This window comes from Dermacentor variabilis, chromosome 9 (genome assembly GCF_050947875.1).
Source record: "Dermacentor variabilis isolate Ectoservices chromosome 9, ASM5094787v1, whole genome shotgun sequence".
NCBI classification, from domain to species: Eukaryota; Metazoa; Arthropoda; class Arachnida; order Ixodida; family Ixodidae; genus Dermacentor; species Dermacentor variabilis.
The window spans coordinates 54,586,862-54,610,902 of record NC_134576.1 but is presented as its reverse complement, the minus strand read 5'-3'; the positions used below and the strand labels follow the sequence as shown (position 1 = coordinate 54,610,902).

At 48.7% G+C, this 24,041-nt stretch overlaps 1 protein-coding gene across 1 annotated transcript in view; it reads right to left on the bottom strand.

Annotated features, from left to right (window-relative positions):
* LOC142558009 (regucalcin-like) overlaps window positions 1–23,521 on the bottom strand; it is an 84,734-nt gene extending 61,213 nt beyond the window's left edge. The window contains exon 1 of the mRNA XM_075670177.1: window positions 23,468–23,521. The gene's annotated coding sequence lies outside the window, so the exon portion shown is untranslated. The remainder of the gene's footprint in view (window positions 1–23,467) is intronic.
* Between the last annotated feature and the right edge of the window lie 520 nt (window positions 23,522–24,041).

The window sequence follows — 24,041 nt, the reverse complement described above, 5'->3', positions numbered from 1 at the left end:
AAGTGCGACACAGTGTCTAACGAAAATGCACTGAAAACTTCCTTGCGGTAGGAAAAGCTTTTGTACAAATTAATTTAGCCGACACGGCTTTCGCGTTGGTACACATTTGCAGACGCAGCCAGGAGGCACTATCGTACTACACCTTCTTGCAGCAGAAGGCAACACTGGAGGCGCTGACAGACAGCGTCTGTAATACAGACTGAGAGTTGCTGGGCATTGGGGAGGCGAAATGCTTACGAGTAGAAGCAGATACCTCGCGAGGAATGCAGCTGGCGAGGCGGCGAGCGGCATTCGCGACCGATGTCAACGGCCATCGTCGATGCGTCGGCCATAAGGAGCGCCACGAGCGTAGTCTTCCTGTGGCCCACATTTCGCAGCAAAAAGCTTTGTCTGCCTCTTTTCCCCATTATCGTGGTTGGAACCATTGCAAGGACATGCTGTCTTGCTACTGTGTTCAATCGAAAAGAAAAACTGATATTTTATATCCTTCTTAGTTCGGAGCCATAGAGGTTTAGGAACAAGTTGGGAAGTGCAGAGGATGCATAAATGCGAAGTAGGCCGCCGCCATCTTACTGAAGATATCTGTTACCGTTAGCATGTGGCGGTGAACAGGAAGAGTTACCGTCTCACTTTCCACCGCTTTAATACGGCCATTTCTGCCGTGTAGATATTGCTCGATGGGTCTCTTTGTGTCACTGGTGTTGACGAATTGCATTTCAGATCACGACGTCATTACTCAGCCGTTGGTAATATTTCACACAGAAATAACTACCTTCTATTTTCAAATTACCTAGAAGAGCGAGAGCAACTTGTCGGTGTTCGGACAGCACCTAGTGCGGCATCCTTTCAAGGGTGGAGAAGAGGCAAGAGCTCGTTTCATCTATGAGGGTAAAAATGTACGGGGGCGGCGACTCCAGAATTTTATTGCGACGGAATTCACATGGCCACTCCGGGCCAATTTTCACCATCGGCGCTGCTGTGGAGTTCCACATGTGCTTAGGTATATACATGCCATATGTTTAAGCACGACGTATAGTAAAGGTACATGCTATACCATTCAACCGCCAAAGTGGGTCGAATAAGGTTTTACGTTCTTGACTAAATTATTCCGCAGAATTTTCGAGCATGCAGCCGACAAAGATATTTCATTGAACATATAACTATGAAAGCAGTTGACTTTTATCCTAAATCTTCGGAGACTATTAAATACTGCAAGTGCAACACAACGTCAGTGCTCAAACATCAAAGTACTGTGGCGCGGTTCTTTACCTGCAGCGTAGTGGCCCCTGTGCAGTGAGATTACAGGTAAAAATGGGGGTGGTGTTAAATCATTTAAGGACGCCAAAAATTATGGTGCGCCCGCGTGTGTGGCGTCCGCGATAGTCGGACTCGCGTATAGTTGGAACACTGTCCGAGGAGTTGGAGCGCAACACCAAACTTTGCCATCGCCGTCAGTGCTTCGGGCGAAACTGCCAGAATTTTATTTTTTTTAAACCTCCATAGATTGACACCGCCCATGGCAAAGGACACGCACTTTCGATCAGGCCGAGCGCGCCGTGAACCGTGCCGCGTGCGGGTTCGTCGCCGAGTTCTCTGAAACGCACGTGCGGTCACATCAGGGTTCCGTGGCGTCTGAACACCCACGGTGGAGCGTTCGGGCAGGACGGCCCTCATATCCTCCTGCCACCCTTCCCCACGAGGAAACTGTGGGAGAACGCTCCGTCAGATGAAGATGGCAGTCGCCTTCCACTACTGCATTCGCACCGCTGAAGACAATGCACATGAATCGGTTTGTATGTATATGCTACCACCACTGATTAACAGCTCTGTTCTCTACGGATTTACGCTGCGATAAAAGTGCGGTCTCAGTATCCTTGCGGCAGGAAGTAGAAGCTTACGAGCGTAGCATTATTTTGATGAAGCGAATAGCTTTCTAGCAGCGCTCGGGTATTCGCTTACATTGACAATCGTTGTCGATAAATTTTTTCACGGCTTTTCCAGTCACAGACAGTTCAATAACTGTCAAGGCTCTCTTTGACGTCGCGACGTCATCGCCTTTTGGCTGGAGGCAATGTCGTTTCACCAGTCACAATTGCGCTAGAACGCGAGAACAGTGCTTAAGCTCCAGTGTGGCCGTGGCCATTGGTGCTGTTCCACACCGATGTGATTTGGAATGACCTTAGACCATCTCGGCGATCGCGGCAAACAATGAAAGCTACGATCATCCAACTACCTTGATACCTCTCACGTTGATTGGCCCGGTGCGCGGGAAGTGGCCCACAGCGCCACGATGGTCTGAGCATTTGAAGATTCGAAAAGTATTTCCATTCCATTATTCTTGCGTTGCCGAAGAGATTGGTCAGAATTTTGGTGGCACCAGGCTACCATGCACACGTAGCTTGTATACCTTAGATGGTTGGGCCACCGGCGTAGTCGAAAGTTGGAATTTCGCCCGAAAGGCGAAGCATCGATTGCTATAGAAAATTACTATACATCTATACGAAGTAAGGATACGAGTTTTATCAGCCGTATAACCACCTAGTAAATATTCGCTTACTAAATGAATTAACCAACAACGGGTAACGCGCGCACACGCAAACATGAACACACACCACTCGATGACCGTGGAAAATTACTGTCAAGACGGTGGAGTGAGAAATCGCGGCAGCAGAAGCGAACGAATTGATTCATGCAGCCTCTCGCTTCAAAGCGAACCATATTAAGCGGCGATAACGCCGTAAACTCTGTCTCCATCGCGGATCGCTTTCAAGATAGGGCCCGCGCGGTCGCGTCATACGCACCAGCCGCCAGAGTAAAACGCCCCCTCCTCCCTCCCCTGTCCCCTCCCCCCCCCCCGGTGCCTTGCGCACGACGGAAGACGGTGCGCTTCCTGCCCGCTTCCCTTCCTCGCGCGCGAGATTCAGCCGCCATCGTCAGCTCACCCCCGTCCACTTTGACTCGCACATACAGCATGCGGCGCGTGGCAACGTTATCGCTCCTGGTCTTTATACGGCACATCACGACGACGACGTCGGTGATGGCAGAATGTGCCTGGGGTTTCCGTGTAGTTGCTATCGCAGAAAGTGTATTAAGTAGTGCTTTAAGTTGATGTTTCCTGGACGCCACCCAGAAAGGGCGGCGCTGCTGTGCGCTTTCACTGGGGTCAATGGAGTCGATATTCGGAATCCTAAGAGTGTGGAGGCCGACCTTCAGGAGTCGTAGAGGGCATGAAATCCTGAGGTCGTACCAGAAGTCGATGCATCGCAGGATAAGGTTTTCAGTCCGCGGACCCTGGGTTCATATAAAAATTCATATAAGTAGCCAGAGGAGGTAGCAATCGAGAAGGGAAGTTAGCTCCTCTCCTGCTGAGCGGTGGCGCTTCAATTAGTTATGGCACGAAGGGGGCAGAGTAACCGAAGCCGGGCTGTAACAGCTGTATGAGATGGCACATTAAAGACAGAATAGCTCTGGCGTTACGTTCATAGTCAGCGACAGAGACTTCGTCTGTCCCGCCATCTCTTCACTGCGCGCCCTGGGCATGTCGTTGATGTTCTTCACCCTGGCCATGCATGCAGCACGCATAGCGCCGGCGCGTTGAACCGATTTGCTACAATGAGCTGACTTGTTTCGTTTCGCAGACGCGTGTGCAGGTCGTAGTGCGGTTCTGTTGCCCTTGAGCCACTCCATCCTCGTTGCTGCCGAAGCCGTTTCCTGGTTGTGTCGGTTAGACCGCATACTACCAGGCTTTCCGGCACCAGGAAACGTCAACGCGTATATTCGAGGTAGGAAAGCGGTTCTCAACTTCGTGGAAAAAATAGCATAAAAGGACTTTTCTGGTATGTCCGATATGGCTGTTAACACCAGTCGTGCATACCAGGATAAACTAGTTCACCTTCATAGATTTCAACGGTCATCATGAACACATCAGAAGAGTGCGCTGGGCAATGGACACATTTGTCATACGTTCTCGCAAAGACTCATGTTTTTACTCCACACCATAATTGTGAAAAATGCTCAAGTTCCTACGTCTTACAGTTCACATCAATCGCGTACAAGCTAAGGCTCACGGAACCACACTGTTGCAATTTCCCGCTTTTCGTCATTAAGTAGGGTACGTTTATAATTTATGTCAATAGATGTACATATTTTAATAGCGTGTATCCACACACCTAGACATTTACTAATGCTCTGGCAACTTCATTGAAATTCTAGTACTTCTATTTTGAACAACCGATGCCACACAAACACCGGATAAAAGAAACAGACTTAAATGCATCTACAACCGCTGACACAGTTATTGAGAAAGAGGTCGCCATCGGCTACGAGGCTGCAGGCGGCCCGTACCCTCTACGTCACAGATTCAGCCCTTAGTTATTGGTCAAGAATAGGTGGCGACACCCGTCACCGACGGCTTACCCCTCCGGGCCAGTAACCTGCTGCTGTGACTGATGCGGCTGTGACTGGTCGATGTCCGATGCCAGCGCTTTCTCTTGGTGTTTCTTTCCGCCTTTGCGTTGATGCTTGGAGCTGCGTCGGCGGGTAGAGCTGCCCCCGCCGCCGGTGGTCGATATCTCCGCGACATGTCCTTCCGTGGGCGGAGAAAGTGCAGCCTCACTTGGGGCACTGGTAGGTGCGGTGGCGGCGGTGGTAGGGGAAACGGCGGCGTCCAAGGCAGCGGCTGAAGCGACGGGTGTGGAGGCGGTGTGCTCTTCCTCCATGGCTGTATGCAGAGCACCTGTGCGCAGAAAGGGTTAACACTCACGTTCAACGGCCGGCGATGAGCGCGTGGCCGGCTGATTCCTAATGCCGATACTGATTCCAAACTTTGGCCTGTACCCACAACTAGGCATTGGCCAAGAGGCGGGAGGCAGAGCAAGAAATTAGGGTAGGTAGTGATGATCCACTACAGTGGCCACATATGAAGAATAGAGAACTGATCTAGAAGCGGACAGTAGAAATATTAGAAGTAGTAGCTGGTGTTTCTTCTTGAAACATGATTTATGGTTTGGTTTCCGTAGCAGGGTTGGTATTAGGAGTCAGAGACGTCTCCGAGAGCAGCAAGGAAGAAATGGCAGTACGTACGGAGCGCACACATATATTCAAGTACAAAACGACAATTACAAGAACAGAAAGCATTGGACATGAGAAAAGGACACGGTGCGTCCCTACACAGTATTTGAACGGGCACACCACGCTCACGATTTTTCTTGTCATGAAGTCCACGTGGCGGCGTCGCTCGAAGGCTAGTTCGGACTGTTGTGCGTCTGCTGGCTGATGGGAGCGGGCGATGCGACACCTTGAGGTCCCCTCGGGCTGTTGGCGCGCCGCCGTATGCCTCCCACAGTTCTTGGCCTTCCGAGTGCTGACGCCCGACCAAGCCGACGCGTCTTCCGTGCTCCCCTTCTCAGCTCCGTTTGTCTTTGTCCACGTGGACTATTTTGCTCCTTTGCGGCATTTGCGATACCGGCCACCTCCTGCTTCCACGTTCGGGTGAGTGCGCTACCACACGCAAGGTTCGCTCCCACGGGCACAGTGGGGTCACGTGGTCCACTTTGTGGCGTCGGATTGGTGGGAATGCATCGTGCGGAAGAGTCCACTTCATCACAGTAGCCCCCGTCACAAAAAGGGTTTTAGCGAAAACGCTTTACCAGAACTCGGCAACATTCATAGCATGCATATCTATTCGCAATTACTGTTACTTTAAATACCCTATATTCGGTGTTCGAAATGCAAACCTTAAACGAGCACTCTCAATAAAAAAAAGCTGCGTGAGGATAACAGCATGCCTCCTCAAGGCCACACGCAAAGCAAAGCTAGAAATGATATCACGGGCGACATCGTTGCGAACTATTTATGTGACTAATATTCGCCGTGTTGAAGCAACACAAAACAATGCTGGCAAGTCTATTTTGTCGACACACACAAACTCATATTATAGTTCTTGGGGCAACCCCTGTTTTGCGGATATTGCAATACGACCCTTTATTAGCATTCTTCAAGTAATATTTATCGTGTGTGGTTTGTTCAAAATGTCGTAAGCTTCCTGCCTGCACTACCAAACCAGGCATGTAGCAATGAGCCCCCTCTTCCGTGCTGTACTTCTCCTTCTGAAAAAGGTGTCATCCATTTCACCAATGTTTAGCCAACGCGATGGCCTTGTGTTCTTTGGCCCTTGGCATCTCAGCAATTTCCTCCTCGATTTCGTTTTATGCTTCCGTGTATACTTCTGCGCTTACATCTCTCTATCAAGGGTGTCATAGAGCAAGCCGTTCTCCGTCCGCATTTTGTGAGTTCTGAGATGACCGTATCTTGTTTTTTCTTGCGCTCTGAACACAGATAGCACAGTCATAATTGATCTCAACAGACAAGGGGTCAGGTGCTACAGCAACGTTTCCCTGACCTTCATGCTGTGCTCGGTGCTCTAACACGCTTCTTTCAATAAGCCGTCATTTTTTTGCATATTTTGTGCATATTTATTCAAGAAACAATTCTTTGTTGCGTACTGAGGTAACTTCACCTATTCGGTTAGGAGCTGGATGAGGCTTTCGTGCTTCCACAAGCATATCCACACCTTTGTCCACGTTATGTGGTAGCTACTAGGCTTCTTCACTATCATATGGTTTGTCAACAGATTGGTTTTTGTAACTATTCTCATGCCTGATGCGGCCGAAATCCACTACTGCTGGAAGACATGAATGATATACAGCGTTGCCGTTGCTTGCGGCATGGTTTATGACGACTTATACATCGGTGGTGACACGCTATCAGAAAAAAATTATGGCACTCGCGTAATCGAGCGTAGACGCAAGCATGAAATGGCTACCAGCAAAGCAGACTGGTTAGAGATGACACTAGCCACAATCTTAAAATAGGTATAGTGCATGTTCGCAACGGCGCAGCGCAGCACACCAAACCACACCACACCACAGCACACGAACGAGTTTTGAAGTGAAACCATGGAGGAAGGAAAAAAAACTGAGGAGAGGCCCTACCTCCTCCGCGCGCAAGGAGAAAGTGTGGAAAAAGCTACATTGTATTCTCTCTTTGTTTCTCTTTTTTTCCCTTTCTTTTGCTGTAGCGGCCATGTTCCTGGCCCACAATGACACCGTTGTTATGGTAGTGTGCGCTCACGCGTGTTGCACCGTGGCTTTAGTACTGTGGCAAAGGCGTCGGGTGTGCAGGATTGTGTTAGTATCCATGTTTTTGTTCCGCCACCTTATCTAGACTGTGTTCCTCGCTGCTGTTGTTGTGGCCAGATGGGACTGGAAGAAATAAAAAAATCGTGAAACGAGTGCGTATGCAACGCCGTACACCATACCACGGAGGAAGGACAACGTGGGGATATTTTGCCGTCTTCGGTGGATTTATGCCAACGTGTCATCCCAGATGGAAACTGCTGTGCTTCAGATTATGTGCAATAAACACCTTGCACGTCAGTGACAGCCCTTCAGTGTTCCTGCCTTTAACAGCGGATGATTCATTTGCGGCACGTAAAACAGCCATGTGGAAGAATGGGAAAGAAGCGGCCGGTGAGAGTTACAAAGGGACGAACCCCCTTTACTGCAGTAATCTTATGTGTGTGCTCGAGGGGCGCAGGGAAGTGAAGGTTGGCGTATGCGGTGCAAGAGTGAACAAGACTTGGCAGAAGAACGTACGCCTGCACGTAAGCAGGCCTGGTCAACGCTCCGCATGCATACGCGCTTACTGTTTTGCACCGCAGAACTTTGTTTCCGCGAACCGTGAGAACAATATACCTCAGGTTGCGGTCAGTGTATTTAAACACGCAGTGATGTTCTCCTCTGCAGGACTGTTCGACGGTCCGCTATGGCTCGTCACATCTCCGGTGGGAGTGGCTGCCCGAAACGTGTTCAATAAAGTGAAACGATTCGAATGAAGCCACGACCAGCATGCGTCTTTGTTCTCATAAACTGCAGATGGGCTTGCCATAGGTTGTATCGCGATGGAATACACCATGATTAGACCGTTGTTCAGATTGCTAAGGCGCGCAGCACGGCGTGGTTGCGCCGGTGGTAGCGCGCCGAAGGCGAGAAATGTAAACAAGAGAGAAGAATCTGGCCCGGCACGATGACGGAGTGACGCCGACTTCCGGCGTCTGCGGAAATAAGCGTTACTCCGACTGCCGCGGACGACCATCCGCGGAAATCCTCGGCGCGCAGGACGCTGCCGGCTTAAAACCCCTTAAACTTCGAAAAGTAGCGACACTTCCCTCCTCCGCCTTCACGCTTCCTCGTTTCTCCTCTCTTTCACGATACCTCCTCGACTGTGGCCCCGCCTACACCGCTCGAGCGTAGCAACGGCACCAACATGCGCTCCTCGCCACTCCGTAGACGTTTCTCCAGCAAAAATGGCGCTGAAGCACGGCGCGATGGCCCACGTGATGCTATTAGGCCAATAGCGACGCTGCGTCGGCCTCGACCAGAACGCTCGAGTATGAGGCGGGATTCTTCAAAGCGTGGCGCTACTTTACGAAGTTTAAGGGGCTTTATGCCGGCTTGGTCATGCAGCATGTCACCATCGCTCGAGCCGGCGACAACTTGTGACACTGCGAGCGTGGAGTGTCGTTGTGTGCTCGTCGCGGGATTAATGAGCGCTAATTCTGCGTCCAAGGGCTGCTCCGGACTGTCTTTTGTACTCCAAGACTGACTATTACACCCACAAGTGTGTATCAACTTACGAATTAGTGCTCGCGACGAGGCCTTAGAGCCCCATCGGCGTGTTAGGCCTAAGTCGACTACGGAGCGTCCATAGCCCTCGGGAGAGGGGCGAACAAGTGCGTGCCGGCCGCGCGCCTATCACCGACTCTGGACGCGAGGAGCGACATTGGCAGACCACACCGCGTCAAGTCTAAGATGATGACCACGAACGACGAGCCAGTGGTTCAGTGCGGGGGCTGCGACAGCTTGTTCTTCGTGGAGGGCTCCCAAATCTGCTTCATGGAGGAGGCCCAGGGTAAGAGCTTCACGTGCAAGTTCTACATGAAGATCTCTACACCTCATGCGATAATAGCGCAACAAGAAAGAAAGGTGAAGGCCGAGTGTAGCCTCCACATCGAAACATTGAGTAGGAAAACACAGTGGGAAAAACCGGAGATCGAGGGCAAAACAGAACGACAAGAAATACTACAGTTGCTAAAAGCCGAATGCGAACAACCCGAAGGGCTGTCAGAGGAGGTGACAGCGCTTCGAGCCAAGCTCGAAAGGATCACCAAGAGAGAAAGTACCCCACGAATGAAAAACTGTGAAACTCTTGAAAAAAAAACAAAAAATGCTATTAGAAAAACAGGACCCCCCCCCCCCTCACCCAGTCATAGGAGCTACGAAACACAATATGAAAACCAAGAAAACGCAAAAAAAAGGAAGAACCAGAAACAAGTGCAGACCCATGGACCAAAGTGGGTAAGAAAAAGAACGGAAAAATGGAGAGAATACAGCCCAACAGCACCTTCCTTTAACCAAAAAAAGACCCGCAACCACTCAGAAAAGCAACTCAGCAAGAGCCCACGCCAGCGTTACCAGGCGGTGATTCTTGGCGACTCAAATGCTCATCAATTGAAAACACATTTTACGAGAAAATCAATACCCTGAGGCTCCGCAGAACCACGAAATCGGGAGCAACTACGCACGAAACACTCTTCGAACTGAAGGAGAAATTGCGGGCGCAGACTCTTCTAACACCAGACTCCAACTAGTAATACACGTTGGTACTGTTAATGCACTACGTGACACAGGAGTTGAAAGGTCCATCGAACAGCTCACAGAGAAATTAACATCCTGGAGCAAAAAGACACCCCAACACCACTTCATCATAGTTTCCATTCCAGAACTGAAGTCACGAGGCCACCAAACAGAAGCAGCTTGTTGCAAAGGGAACCAACAAATCAATAACGTATGTCCCACACTCGGTCCCAGAGTAGAATTTCTCGCCACAGGGGATCACCTCAACGAAGACAGCCTCAACGACATCCACTATATTGAAGCAGCAGGAGACCACGTGAGCTCCATACTAGCCCAAAAATTAGCTCCTTTTTTGGAAACCACTCCCGCAAACACACAACCACATCACAAAACCGCAGACGCCCCAACGGTACAGACCTGAGGGCAGTGAGGACACTATTGAAGGCAATGTCAACAGCACTAGGCCAATTAGGCCAAACAATACGCCACTGGTAAAATGACTCATTAAAGCAAAACAACAAAAATTCTTGCCACTAGTGTCACAGATACAAAAGGACAACAGAACACAGCCAACAGGCTACTCAAGGTGAAGACATGAAGACAGCAACGCTCGGCTGAACATGAAGTCACCTGTAAATAAGACAGAAAAGGATCGAGTTAGGCAGGACAACACGCAGAATCACAATCCCCCGACAATATCCAAACACCCACTGTACCCAAAAGAAAACACAAAATAAAACTGGCAGACAAACAAAAGATCATATCCCTCTGCCTACTAAACATGCAAGGTGGCAGCAGACTGAAATGGGATGAAGTCCAACGTCAAATCAGCCCGCAGAAAATTGATTTATACGCGCTAACTGAAACAACTTAGAGATGATGAGGAACCCTATAAACACAACGGTCTCGAATGGTATGGCCAAAATAAAAAAAGGGGCACCAAACGTGGAGGAGGAGTTGGAGTTCTTGCACACGTCACCCAGAAAATCTATACTGGAGAGTATCCTGCCAAGAACACATGTGGGTAAAACTAGAAATAGAGAAACGCAGCGTATATCTATGCGTGATATACATGGCTACAGCCCCTGAAGAAGAGGAATGGAATAGAAAAATATTTGAATGCATCACTAAGGATATCCAACAAAAATACAGTGGACACACTGTTTTCCTCTTGGGCTACTTCAGCTGCCATATAACAGAGCTTGAAGGCAGAGAAAAGGATGCAATGGGCTCCGTAAATTAGTGGAAGAATGCCACCTGTCCGTAGCGAACCTAGACGAAATCTGCCGAGGCGCCTACACGTGGGCACGACACACTCAAAAATGAGCCATTGACTATGTGGTTTACAACAACTACGCCACCACACAACACACACAAATAAAATCAATGCACGTCGACGAAGACAAAACAGACAGTTGTGGTAGCGACCACAATAGAACTAAAATACTTCTAGGTACCACTACACCTCGCACACAAAACAAAAAGACAACACACACAGCAAGACACTGTAAGATGAGAGACAAAGACTAATTGTAAGAGTTCGCATCACAGCTAAAAGAAAAAAATGGAACACCCTGCCCTATGAAGAGTACATAGAACAATGTCTACAAGTGGCAGATAAAACTCTGGGCAAGACAAAAGGGATGACCCGAACACCACCAGCACCCTGGTTCGACAAGGAAGTTAAAAAGAAATATCAAAACGCAAAAGACTATCCAGACTACACCGCCACACAAATAAAAAGGAAACCACTGAGAAATCCAATGCTTGGCAAGCCTATACTTAAACCAGAAGCGAAAGGTTAAACACTTGGTAGCCAAAAAAGTCGACGCCACCTTCAAGCAACAAGAAAGCCACATAATAAGGAAACAAAAACATTATACAGTCAAAGGTTCTGGATGTATATCGACTCCCTGCAACCAAAAGAGACCACAACGAAAACAACTGCTTTAGACACTACCTCTGGGCTTGTCTTGAAAACACAGGAAGAGATGGAAACATACCTGGCATCACACTTCAAAACACTCCAAGACAATCCACAAGATCGCACACTACAACAATCAAACACAGCGACTGATAAGATGAACAACACAAAGAGTGAACATAGCATACTGAACCCAATATCCACAACAGAAGTGAAACGAAGCATCAGTGACCTTAAAAACCAAAAAGCAGTAGGCCCCAATGATATCCCCAACGAATTCCTAGAAACACTAAAGACAAAAGCAAGAGAGGGACTTGAACACTACTTCCACAGCATTCTTGATTCGGGTCAAATCCCACCAGCACGTAAAGGGGCAAAAGTGACCCTTATAAACAACGACAAAAGAAAACCACTTGAACAACTAAATTCCTACCGTCCGATGTCTTGCTGAGCAATGTACAAAAGCTCTTCAGCGCAATCCTCAACCGACGACTACAAAAGTTCTGTGACTCAAATAACATATTCACCGTCTCAAAACGGCTTGATACCAAACTGCAAGACAAGTGATCATATATTCACTCTCACCCAAGCTATGGAGATGAAAATTAAGGAAATATCGAAGCTGTATTTGGCTTTCCTTGATATAGAAAGAGCCTATGACGGTGTTCTCCACTCGAGGCTTTGGCAAAAGTTACTGAACATTGTACAAGATTGTAAAAGTGTAGACCTGCTCAAGAACTTATACACAGATGACACAACAGTGCATACACTACAACTAAGGCCGAAGAAAGTCGAGCAAAAGATAGGACTAAAACAAGGATGCCCGTTGTCCCCAACATTATTTAAAATATACATTACAAAACTCCTCCAAAGATTAGGTAATGAGGGACTAGGCCTCCACCTGTCCACGATAACGACTGAGAAGCAAGAATACACCAAAATTTCATGTCTGGCATTCGCTTACGCTATTGTGCTGCTCGCAGAATCCGCAGCTGACCTCCAACACCAGCTCGACATCTGCTGCCAAGTTGCAGGAAACGAACAGCTAAGGTTCAACACTGACAAAACACAGTGGATGGAAACAACAGCAATGCCAAACTGAGCATGCCCGACGAAAGTATGGTTGGAGCCTGTTTCTACTACTGCAATATACTAAGCAACCGTTTGTGATCAGTCAGAACGGCAAATTTTCTTCTAGACAAGTACTGATCAAAATGACGAACGCCGAAGTCAATGGCTGGCGCCTCGCTATCTATTTGAGCGTAATTTCCTTCCGTATTTGTTAGCGTTTTAGATGCATACGCCACGGGTTGCTCTTTGTCATCAATGTTCTGTTGCGCTAATACTGCTCCGACTCCCACCGCATGGTGATGCATTGCACGATAGTACTAAGGGTGCGATCTGGTTAAACTGCACTAGCAGGGATTCTGACGTTAGTAACTGCTTTAAGCTCGCGAAAGCTCAGGAGTGCTCTTGGCTCAAGTCTCATGCGGTGCTGTTGTCAAGTAAACGATACAAAACTTTCGCCACTTCTGAGCGACGCTTAAATAAACGACTGTGAAACTTCACGGTAGGTATTCTCTAAGAGTCCACCAAGTGGACATGTCCATTTCGTGTGCTGCGGAAGTGCTAATTGGCGGTGGCGTCTCGCTGCTGCGGAAGGGCATCCCAGCCCAGCCAATCAACCTAGGTGGACTCGCACAGAATATCTCTCCTGCTTGCCCAAAAAGGCCTGGAATTCGTGCTTGTTTGTCTGAGCATGAATTAGATAGACAACAGTGACCTTCATCTTCGATGGGTAGATGCTGTGTTCGTCGGCCCTGTGCCCAAAGTTCTCCGGGCTTTCCTTGAAGAATTTGCATTTGGAACCTTGATCACGGAGCCAAGCTCTTGAAAATCATCTCAAGACTTCTGTGAGCATGCCGTGATGCTCTTTGGGAGTTTCACTTGCCGCGAAAGTTTCATCCAGATATAGGGCCACCTGCGATAATCCTTCGAGAAGTGTGCGAACTGTGTTTATAGTCAAAATGTCCACTGAATCATGAAGCGAAAGTTGTTGGTAGCTTTCGCTAAGTCGAGCTTAGCAAAAAATTAGACCATTGTCTAATTTTGCGGACAGTTCTTAGCTTGTGAGTAAGGGGAAAATGCTGCTCTTTATCGCTTGATTGACCATGCTTCGGTAGTCGCCACTGATTCGAAGTGACCTGTTCTTACGGATGATGTAATAACCGATGTGGACGCAGCAGAGGCTTTTGCAAGATTTATTTCACACAAAAGAAGGGTTTATGTAGGCATGGTGTATCTCTTATCGGCGCACGTCGGATGGGTTTAAACACGGAAGACCTGCGCGCCAGATAGCCTATTCAGTCACATCACTCTGTTATCACATCCCTTCCCACCTAGTAGTCAATGCCATAACGAAGCACTGGTCGACGTACAACAGTAGACCTACGCCATGCTTGCGGAGCTTCTGGCATAGGCGATCTCTGCACTGCAGTTTGCGTAGCTGTAATCTTGAAGGAGTGCTAAGCGTGATAGACTATCGGTACAGCATCCCATGCTCTCCGCCCGTGGTTGCGATCACGTCGGTGTACTGAATCATCCGAAATTTGTACTTTGTACATGACGTGGCCCAAGTGACGCAGTATTGGTGCAGCCAGCCACTTCGGATCACGAGAGAAGTTCCGCATATAAAAGGGGTCACCATATACAAACGCCCTCGAGGATGGCGGCTTGGTACATCCAGGGCCTTTCACGTCATGGTGTAGTCTCGACAAGACAGAGCGGAATCTCCGGCCCAGCAAGAGTTCTGCTGGCGTCCTCCCGGCTTGCGAGTGGGGCGTGGAGTGCTGCTTGAATGAAAAACGAGAAACATTACACGCTACTCTTCCCTGCCTCTGCTTTCGGAGCGCACACTTTAGCTTGCGAACCATGCGCTCAGCCCTTCCGTTGCTTGCGAGATTGTATGGTGCAGTGTACATGTAGCAGATGCCATTTTTGTTCAAGAAAGATTGCATTTCTTCGCTCGAGAAGGCTGTGCCATTATCAGAAATAACTCCGGCAATTCACACGAAGCAAACATTCTTCGCAGGGTTTCGATCACAGCTGAGGAGTGAAGCAATGGCATTATCTCGATCTCTACCCAGTTTGATAGCACGTCCACGAGAACAAGAAAGAAAGCGCCCTTAACGGGCCCTGCGAAATCTATGTGAATTCTGCTCCATTGACTTCCGAGTTTTGTTCAGGAATGCACGGGCGTTTTAGGTTCGCCTTGCCTGTTCTCTTGGCAGAGTTTGCAATGACGCACGAAATCGTCAATTTGAGCATCGATCTTCGGCCACCACATATATGACCTTGGCAGAGCTTTCATGACCATTATGCCAAGATGATTTGCATGCACAATGGCGAGCACATTTTCTCTCAGTTCTTCTGGCAGTATGACCCTGTTACCCCACAGAAGGCAGTCACGGTGAAGAGACAACTCTTCGCGCCTCACTTGATAGGCAGCATATTCTGGGGGTACACCTTGTTCTGGACAGCCAGTTGCGACCCATTGCTTCACACGCGACAGGCAAGGATCACGCCGAATGGCTGATGAGATGTCGGCTGCGCTCACAGCAGGGTATTCCACAGCTTCCAACAAAAGGACGTCGCCAGGAGGCTCGATGTCCCGCCGGTCACTGGGTATCGGTAGCCTGCTTAAACAGTCAGCATTTGCGTGATCTTGCGTCCTTCTATACTGCAGTTAGTATTCGGAAGCAGATAACAAAGACCATCGCAACACGCGCGGTGACAAAACAATGGGAACCTGCTTGCCTCGTTGAATAATACCAAGTAGTGGCTTATGATCTGTCAAGATGCGGAATTCTCGCCCACAGAGGTACTGGTGAAATTTACGGACGCCATAGACAGTCGCTAGAGCCTTGCGGTCAATCTGGGCGTAATTATGTTCCGCCTTAGTAAGTGTTCTTGGCGCATAAGCAACAGGTTGCTCGCGTCTTTGAGCATCGCTGTGAGCTAATACAGCTCCCACACCCACGGGCGATGAGTCAGAAGACAAAATTAAGGGTACATCAGGATTGAAGTTCTCTAAAAGTGACTTGGACGTCAGCAGCGTCTTTAGTCTTTCGAAAGCTAGTTGCTGCTCTTCACCCCAGTTTCATGTACTGTCGCTGTCTAGTAGGCGGTAGAGCACTTCGGGAACTTCGGACCGAGCCTTCAGGAAATGATTGTAAAAATTCACCATACCTAGAGAAGCTTGGAGCTCCTTCTTATTTGGTGCAGGTGCTCTGCGAATCGCCTAGACTTTAGCCTTTGATGGGTAGATACCACGTAGATGCCATGTGCATCTATCCGTTGTCCCAAGTACTCGAGGCTCTCTTTGAAGAACTGGCACTTGGCGCCTTGTATATACGCAGTGCCGCTTTTGATTGTTGGTTGAGAACCTCCATGAGAACTTCGTGGTGTTTCTCTGCCGTTTCGCTGACCACAAGTATGCCGTCGAGGTATGCCGCTACCTGGCATAGACCTGCAAGCACTGTATCAATTGTTCTTTGAAATAATCCGGGTGCCACCGACACTCCGAATGGCAAGTGCCACATTTTATACAGGCCCTTTACTGTGTTTATCGTGAGCCCTTCTGCTGAAGCGTCATCAACCGCAAGTTGCTGGTACGCTTGCGTCAAGTCAATTTTAGGAGAAATACGGCCTTTCTCCAACTTTGCGAAAGGTTCCTTGGTATTAGGTAAAGGATAAACGTTGTTCCTTGCCGCTTGGTTGAATGTACTTCGATAATCGCCGCATATTCTTACTGACCCATCCTTCTTACGGACTATGACCACAGGGGTGGCCAATCCGGAGTACTGCGTCTGTTGCAGGACACCATGACGCTCGTGTTTGTCCAGTTCTGTGAAGACGTCATCCTTGAGTGCGAACGGAATGCTGCGGCATTTTATAAACTTGGGCCTGGCGTCCTGCTTAAGCTCGATGTGTAGCGGTGGCAGAGCGGCGCCTGGAAATGTTTCGCCAGAAACATCCGGAAACTTTTTCATAAGGGTTTCTGCGTTTTGTTCGATGCTGTGCCGCCAAGTGACATAATGTTCAGAACCTTGCACCAACCACCGCTAAAAAGCGTGCGAACTTCGTTTCTTACAGCGAGTATCGGCAGCTTGAAGTCTTGTCCTTTGAATTTGACCAGAAGTGTGGCTTTTCCAACGACGTCCAATCCTTCCTTAGTCCAAGTTAAAAGCTTCGTGTCTGCTTCTTCAAGCTTAATGTGCCTTGCCACTTTAACTTTGCTGAAGGTATTTTGACTGATAATCGAGTCGGCTGCTCTCGAGTCGACTTCCAGGGGCACTATTTCACCGCCTATGCATAGGTCACCATAAACACGAGGCAACTGCTAGACACGTGACTGATATTTAGCATGTCATCATACTCAGTTTGCATAGAATTTGGAATATTTTCCAACTGGTAGTTAACCTCACCTCTTTGTTTCTTGCGACACGCTTTGGCCAAGTGTCCTTTCCCGGACCCACTTGAAGCATACTGTGGTTATAAACCTGCCACGCTATGCAGCGTGGTTGCCCAAGCACCGGAAACACTGCCGTTCCAAATGCTCGCGTGTAGTTTTTTCATCTTGCCCAATCTCATGCTGCTTCATGCGTTGTCTGTCCACTTTGGCTGTCAAATCTGGGACCTGCTGCCGCAGGCCACCCGTAACACTTTGATGTTTTGCAGCAGCCTCTGCTCTGACTGGAAGACTGTAGGCCGCCTTAAAGTTCAGGTCTTCCTCGGCCAACAAACGTTGCCGCACACACTGCTCTCGGCTAGCTTACGTAAATCTGTAACGTTGTCTGCGACAGATTCGCCGTCGTGCTAATCACGCTTCGGGAACACGTACCTTGAATACATCTCGGATGGCTTCGGGTTGATGTGGTCCTTCACGGCGTTTACGATGGACTGGTAGTCAACGTTTGGTGGTTGGAGAAGCTTTAAGAGGGTAGCTATCAGGGAGTATGTGTCCTCCCCACAGAAGCTCAGCAATACTGCCCTCTTGTCGGCGTCTTCCGTGAGCTTGTTAGCAGCGCAGCCTAGCTCTATACGCTCGACGTAATCATCCCATGATGAGTTACCATTTAGGTGAAATTCGCCGATATAAAAGCCATCTTGCCGGCAACGCCCTCCCCGCACTGGCACAGCCTTGCCTCGTCGCCACTGTAATAACCGATGTGGAAGCAGCCGCAGCTTTTACAAGATTTGTTTATCGCACACAAAACAAGGGTTTATGTAGGCACGGTGCATCGCTTATCGGCACACGTGCGATGGGTTTAAACACGCAAGACGTGCGCAACAGATAGCCAACTCAGTGACATCACTCTGTTATCATAGATGACAAAAGATAGGAGTAGCCCACTCTGAGTACTGAGTTGGTTCCAGAATTCTCTGAAGTTCCAGCTTGTTCAACTCCGCAATGACATCGTCCTTTATTACGAAAGGAACGCTGTGACACTTCGAAAATTGCAGCTGTGCCTCTCGCTTGAGTTCAATGTGAACCGACGGAAATTGCAGCACTCGGAAGAGACTCGCCAAACACTTTAGCAAATCTTGCCGTGGCAGCTTCTGGGTTCTCGCTTACGTTGTGAAGACCCGTTAGCTCACTCTTCACTGGTCTGAACGAGTCACGGCTGAGCAGAGCGCTGCCGCTATTTCTAACTACTCATAGGGGCTGTTGAAAAATTTCCCCATTGAATATGACTGGCACCATCGCTTTCGCAATTACGCTTAGCGCTTCTACTGTGCAGGTTACCAGTTTTGCATCAGGCTCTTTCAGTGTGCTGCTCTTTGCTTCTTTCAGTTCCTGAAAGTCTTTGTGGCTTATGATAGACCTGGATGGCTCCTGAAGCTACTCCCATGGGTACGTTTTGACCATCAATGATCATGGTGATAACAAACTTAGGACAACAAGCGGCAACTTGACTGATAACAAATGATTACAAGTAAGTCGTCATACTCACTATGCACCAGGCAGTTGGAATCGTCGACCTGATGCGGAGCTTGGTCGCTTTTTTGCCTACAGCACCACTTTAGCAAGGTGCCCTTTTCTCGAACAGCTAAAACATTTCGTTCTAGAAATCACAGCGATATGCAGCATATTCCCCGAGGCATCGAAAACAACGCCGTTCTACACGAGTACTTGATGCACCTTCACCTTGATTTCATTTTGGGTTTTTCTTAGGTTGTATGTAGACTTTCGCCATCATGACGGGAACTTCATGTCGACGCTTGCCTATTGCTAGTTCTCTTGCAGTTGCTTCCGGTGTCTGTGCCAACTCGTAGGCCACCATGAACGTCGTCAAATTGTTCTTTCTTCAAACAGTCGTTGCTCCACGACGTTGTGGAGCAAGCCAAAAACCAATCTATCACGTGGTATCTCTCCATATAACGTCTTTCATCAAAGCTGCAGTTCTCGGCCAGCTTGCGCAAGGTAGTGACGAAGTCAGTGACAGATTAGCCATTTCTTTGGTCTCTCTTTGAGAATAGGTACTTGAAATATAGTTCCGATGTCTTCGGATTGACGTGCTTCTACACGGCGTCAATGATGACGTTACAGTCCACGTTCGGTGGTCATCGAGGCTTGACGAGGCTTACTAACAGGGAATGTTCTTTCCCCACAGCAGCTAAGCAGTGCTGCCCTTTTGCCGGTGTCCTCCTTCAGCATGTCCGTTGCGCAGCATAGCTCGATCCCCTTCACGTATTCTTCCCATGAAAAGTCACCTGTCAGGTTAAAAATTAAATTCGGTGGTTTTCAGTGCCGAAACCGCTATCTGATTAGGAGGCACGCCGTAATGTGGGACAGCGGAATAATTTCGACCACCTGGGGTTCATTAGTGTGCACAGAATGCACGGTCAACAGGCACGTACCCAGGGGGGGGGGGGCCCGGGGGGGCTCCGGCCCCTCCTTCGAAATTAAACGACACACCCCTCCCCCCCGCCCCCTATCCGACCCCACCACCACCCTCACACACATTCATAAAGCGCCGACAAATCAATCTACTCGGTGGTCGACATTTTGCTGCCTTTTACAGCGAAAGCTGTGTATGACTAACTTCCGTAGGTTCTTTTCGGCGTCTCTTAACAGAAAAAAATCATCATGTGGGCCGATTCTGGTGATAGTGCAAAAAGGGTCCAAGATCAATGGCACACACCCCTGTGGACTCGGGAACCTATAACGCGGCCTTCGGAATGTTCGGGATGGGCCCACGTATGAGGAGCGCATAACGCCTGCTTCACCTCCGGCGCCGGTGGGCCCGGTATTGCAATATCTCTTCGTGATCGGCCTACGGATGGGGAGTTAATGCCTGCTTCACCTCCGCCGGGGGTCGGCCCGGTGTTGCACTATCTTCGGGAGCGGCCCACGTATGGGCAGTGCTTAACGCCTGCTTCACCTTTGCCACAGGTCGGCCCGATATTGCGCTATCCTCAGGCCGACCCGCAGCGGATGTGAAACACTTTGCTTTTCGTTTGAGAGCTTTGACTGTCAGCTTTCGCTGCCATTTCATCTTCACAGAGTAGAATAGTTGTCAATTTTGTCACTCCTTCTGGATGGCGGTAGTTATCGGCATCTTCTGGGGTGTGGAGGCCATTTTCTCACCGATTCGGTGCACGCGCGATTAACTCAAGATCAATTCAGTTGTCACCATCTATTGCAGCAGGCAGGGCGTAGTTTATTGTTTTAATTATAGTATATTATTTATAATGCCCAACACAATTTTTATTTCACCATCTATTCAACTATCACGCGCAACGATGTTGCTTCGTTAGTTCAACCTTCTTTGTTTAGACTGATCCAGGGGCCAGGAAAGTGATTCGCTTCATAGTCAGCTGGTCTGTATGCGTGTGGAACGAGTTGTGGCTGGAGAAAACAATTGCGTTTAACTTTTCCTTTTGCTGCATTATTTCCTCGAGTGACGGCTCGCCGCGACGCTGGCATCATATATATATATATATATATATATATATATATATATATATATATATATATATATATATATACCCGCGATATCTGTTAGATAAGGTGGAAAATAAAATATTGTGAAACAGTGTCCAACTTCAGACATTGCAATCACAGTTCAAACCATAAGCAATATTACTGTCACCCGTTACCTCGTCTGGTTTTTCCCTAATTGTACAGCACTTTTCGAGCAAAATTGGCAACTGGAAACAAGAGTCGCAAGGAGATGAGAAATTAAGCAATCTAATAAGGGAGAAAGCCAAGGTGACAGCCAAACAGAGAGGAAAAGCGAAAACTGTTTGTAAAAATATTTATTAATCAACACCTTTTTATTTAAAAAGAAAGCAGGAAAAACGCCGCCGGATGTGGAGAATAATTCCGTGTGTTTTGAATGACGCTTCTACAGCTATCAATCGAGCCGCCTGACGTAGCCACTTCCCTGTTGTGTTAATGGGGGTGTTTTTCTAACCTTCCGTTGTGGGCGCAGTATGTCTAGAACCGCAGCGTCCTGCTCTCTACGCGGTTTTACGGGACTCGTGACCACGCATCGTTACGTAACTTCCCAAATAGCAACACGAGTCGGTTTTTGCACTTGGTAGAGCAGTAAACGAGGGATCCAAAAGAACTGTGATTATTGCAAAAAATTCATTTCTCTGTAATTTTTCGAGAGCTAATTCAAAAAACGCTACTAGAAATCTTTATTTTCCGCTTTCGCTTGTTAACTTGTTCTTGGCAAGGTTCTTCCTGTCCATCTTTCATGCGCGAGTCCATTTGATGTGGTTCGCTGTTTGCCATGTAAAGAAGAGGCGTATCTCACAGGCGTACCTGTGAGATGCGCGTTATTTCAATTCTCTTTTGCGGGTTTACTGGTATTTATGGCGAATCGTGGGATTATTCACATTTGTACTACTAAAAGCACCCTCCCCCTCATTCGCATAAAAAGTTACCTTGGGTTGATCCCCCCCCCCCCGAAAAAAAATCCGGCGTACGTGCCTGACGGTAAATGGGCGTTTTCGCACTTCACCCCCCATCTCGATGCGGCCGACAAGGTCGGAATTTGACCCCGCGATCTCGGACTTCATACATTAACACCAAAGCCACTAATACGGCCGAGAAGAGTCTGTTTCTGAATTACTGCGGACAAATGGCTTTCACACCCTTCAAACGAGGCGAAAAATAATACGCCTGCAGTTCCTCTACTCCTTGATAAACCGTAAACTTTCTTTAGATCCTAGTCCATACATAACACTTTCCGCATCCAGGCAAACCCGTCATTCCCACCCCCTCGCTCTCTCCCCCTACGTTGCCAGGACAAACCTCTTTGAATTTTCATTCTTTCCTCGAACCATAGAAGAATGGAACCTCATCCCTTTCCATCATCTGAACTCACCTGAATCAATTCAAACTCATATTATTAGTATTTCCTAACTAACATTGCTGTTTCGTGTTGTATTGTTTCATTTCTTGAATTTTATATTTTTTGCAATTCTGCCTTTTATACATGTACTTTTATTTGTTACCATGTCCCTCCTGCTTGGGCCACACGGCCTGCAGTATGCTGTAAATAAATAAATAAATAATGAATCACGGCGGGTCACCGGTGAGGTTTAGAATTCGCCGGTGAAGCCGTGAACAGGCCTCGTGTCGCTGCCATTCCGTGCCGAAGCGCGGGTTTGACCATGTAGCCACCGCTGTGTGTTATGCGGGCGAAATCAACTACTGCTGCAAAACTGGTTTATTTGGTGAAATACATGAGAACATATACAGGGGTGCCGTTGGCTATCGTCACGGTTTATGACGAGTCATGCACTAGTGGTGACGCGCTATCAGAAACGGAATCGGGCTAAGTACAGCACGGGTTATCGCAATTACTTTGTGTTGAAGTAGTCTAGTGATCAAGCCGACCAGAACAATTTGTGACCGTTGCGCTGTCAGGCCCAAAAAAGGTAAAAATCACCTTTAGAAAATTAGGTATCTTCATCCCAACAATGAAGCTTCCCGCCCGTATGTCGCATCTTGCGATTTATAGTTAAGGGGCATACGTTATCTTTGCCTTTAACCTAAATAATTTCCTCCTTCGCGGGAAAGCTAGCCAAAAGACTTGTTCTCATTCATGAACACCACGGGCCACTCAAAGTCCTTCCTCGTTCTCATATGTTCCATGTGAACGCGTGCGAGAACAAGTTGCGTGTTCTCCAAGTGCGTCTCGCACTACACATCGCGCCATCACCACAGACATCTGGTTTCAGCCCCGGAAACTAATCTCGCGAGAATTTCTTTCCAACGCATCTCACGGTTCAAGGAAACAAGCTCTAACTCGAGCCTGCACGTTGCAGCCGATCACATGCATAACGTTCCGATACGAGCCTTCGTGTTTCAATGTGACGCGCTTTCCGTTGGGCATCAAGCGCCTTGCGTTGAACTTCGCGTGCTCGCGCTTTTTTCTTTCACGTGTTTTTCTTGCTTTTCAACTGTCCATGCTTTAGGCTCCGCGCCTTCAAACCAAGCTTCTAAACGGCTTTGACGAACCGTCCCGATCTCCATTACCATCTTCTGTGCAGCCCCTCAGCTACAATCGCTGACCGCGCAGCTTCGACCTCCTATTTAAAGCAGAGCGAAAGTCTCCGTCGTGGACACCACTGTTATAATTTAGTTCGGAGAGCACGCTTAGTGGTGGGAGTCAGCGAACGCTCAGGCGGCAGCAAGGAAGCAACGGCGACAAGCACGGCACACAAACGTATATTGAAAGACAATCACAAGAACACAAAGCATTGGCCATGCGAAAGGAATACGATGCGTCCCCACACAGCGTTTGTACGAGGGCAGCACGCTCACTATTTTGCGCTCCGCGAAGCCCACGTGGCGGCGTCACTCGAAGGCTTGTTCGAGAATAGACGGCAGGCGAGGTCTCGCAGACTGTTGTGCGTCTGCTGGCTGACGTGAGCGGGCGACGTGTCACGTCGAGGGCCCCTCGGGCGTTGGCGCTCGACCGGGTCCCTGCCGCAGTTGCTCGCCGTCCGAGTGTTGACGTCCGACCAAGCCAACGCGCTCTTCCCTGCTCCTCTTCTCAGTTCCGTTTGCCTCTGCCGACGTGCACTCTTCTCCTTCTCCACTGCACATGCGATGTCGGCCACCACGTGCTTCTACGCTAGGACGCCTGCGCTACTACGCGCAAGGTTAGCTCCCTCGGGCGACGTTACTAGAACCAACTCAATTTTACAGCTCCGCCAGAAAACCTGTCCCGCGCGGTGGTCGCTGGAACTAGCGGCGCTGCAGTCACAACTTTATTGACAGAGGAGTGTCGTCTGCTACGCAGAGAGCGAGCGGTGCTGTTTAGCTGCCGCGCCGTTCTATTGAGCACTGAAAGTGCAGTTATACACGATGTGATTCATATAGAATATATTGACAT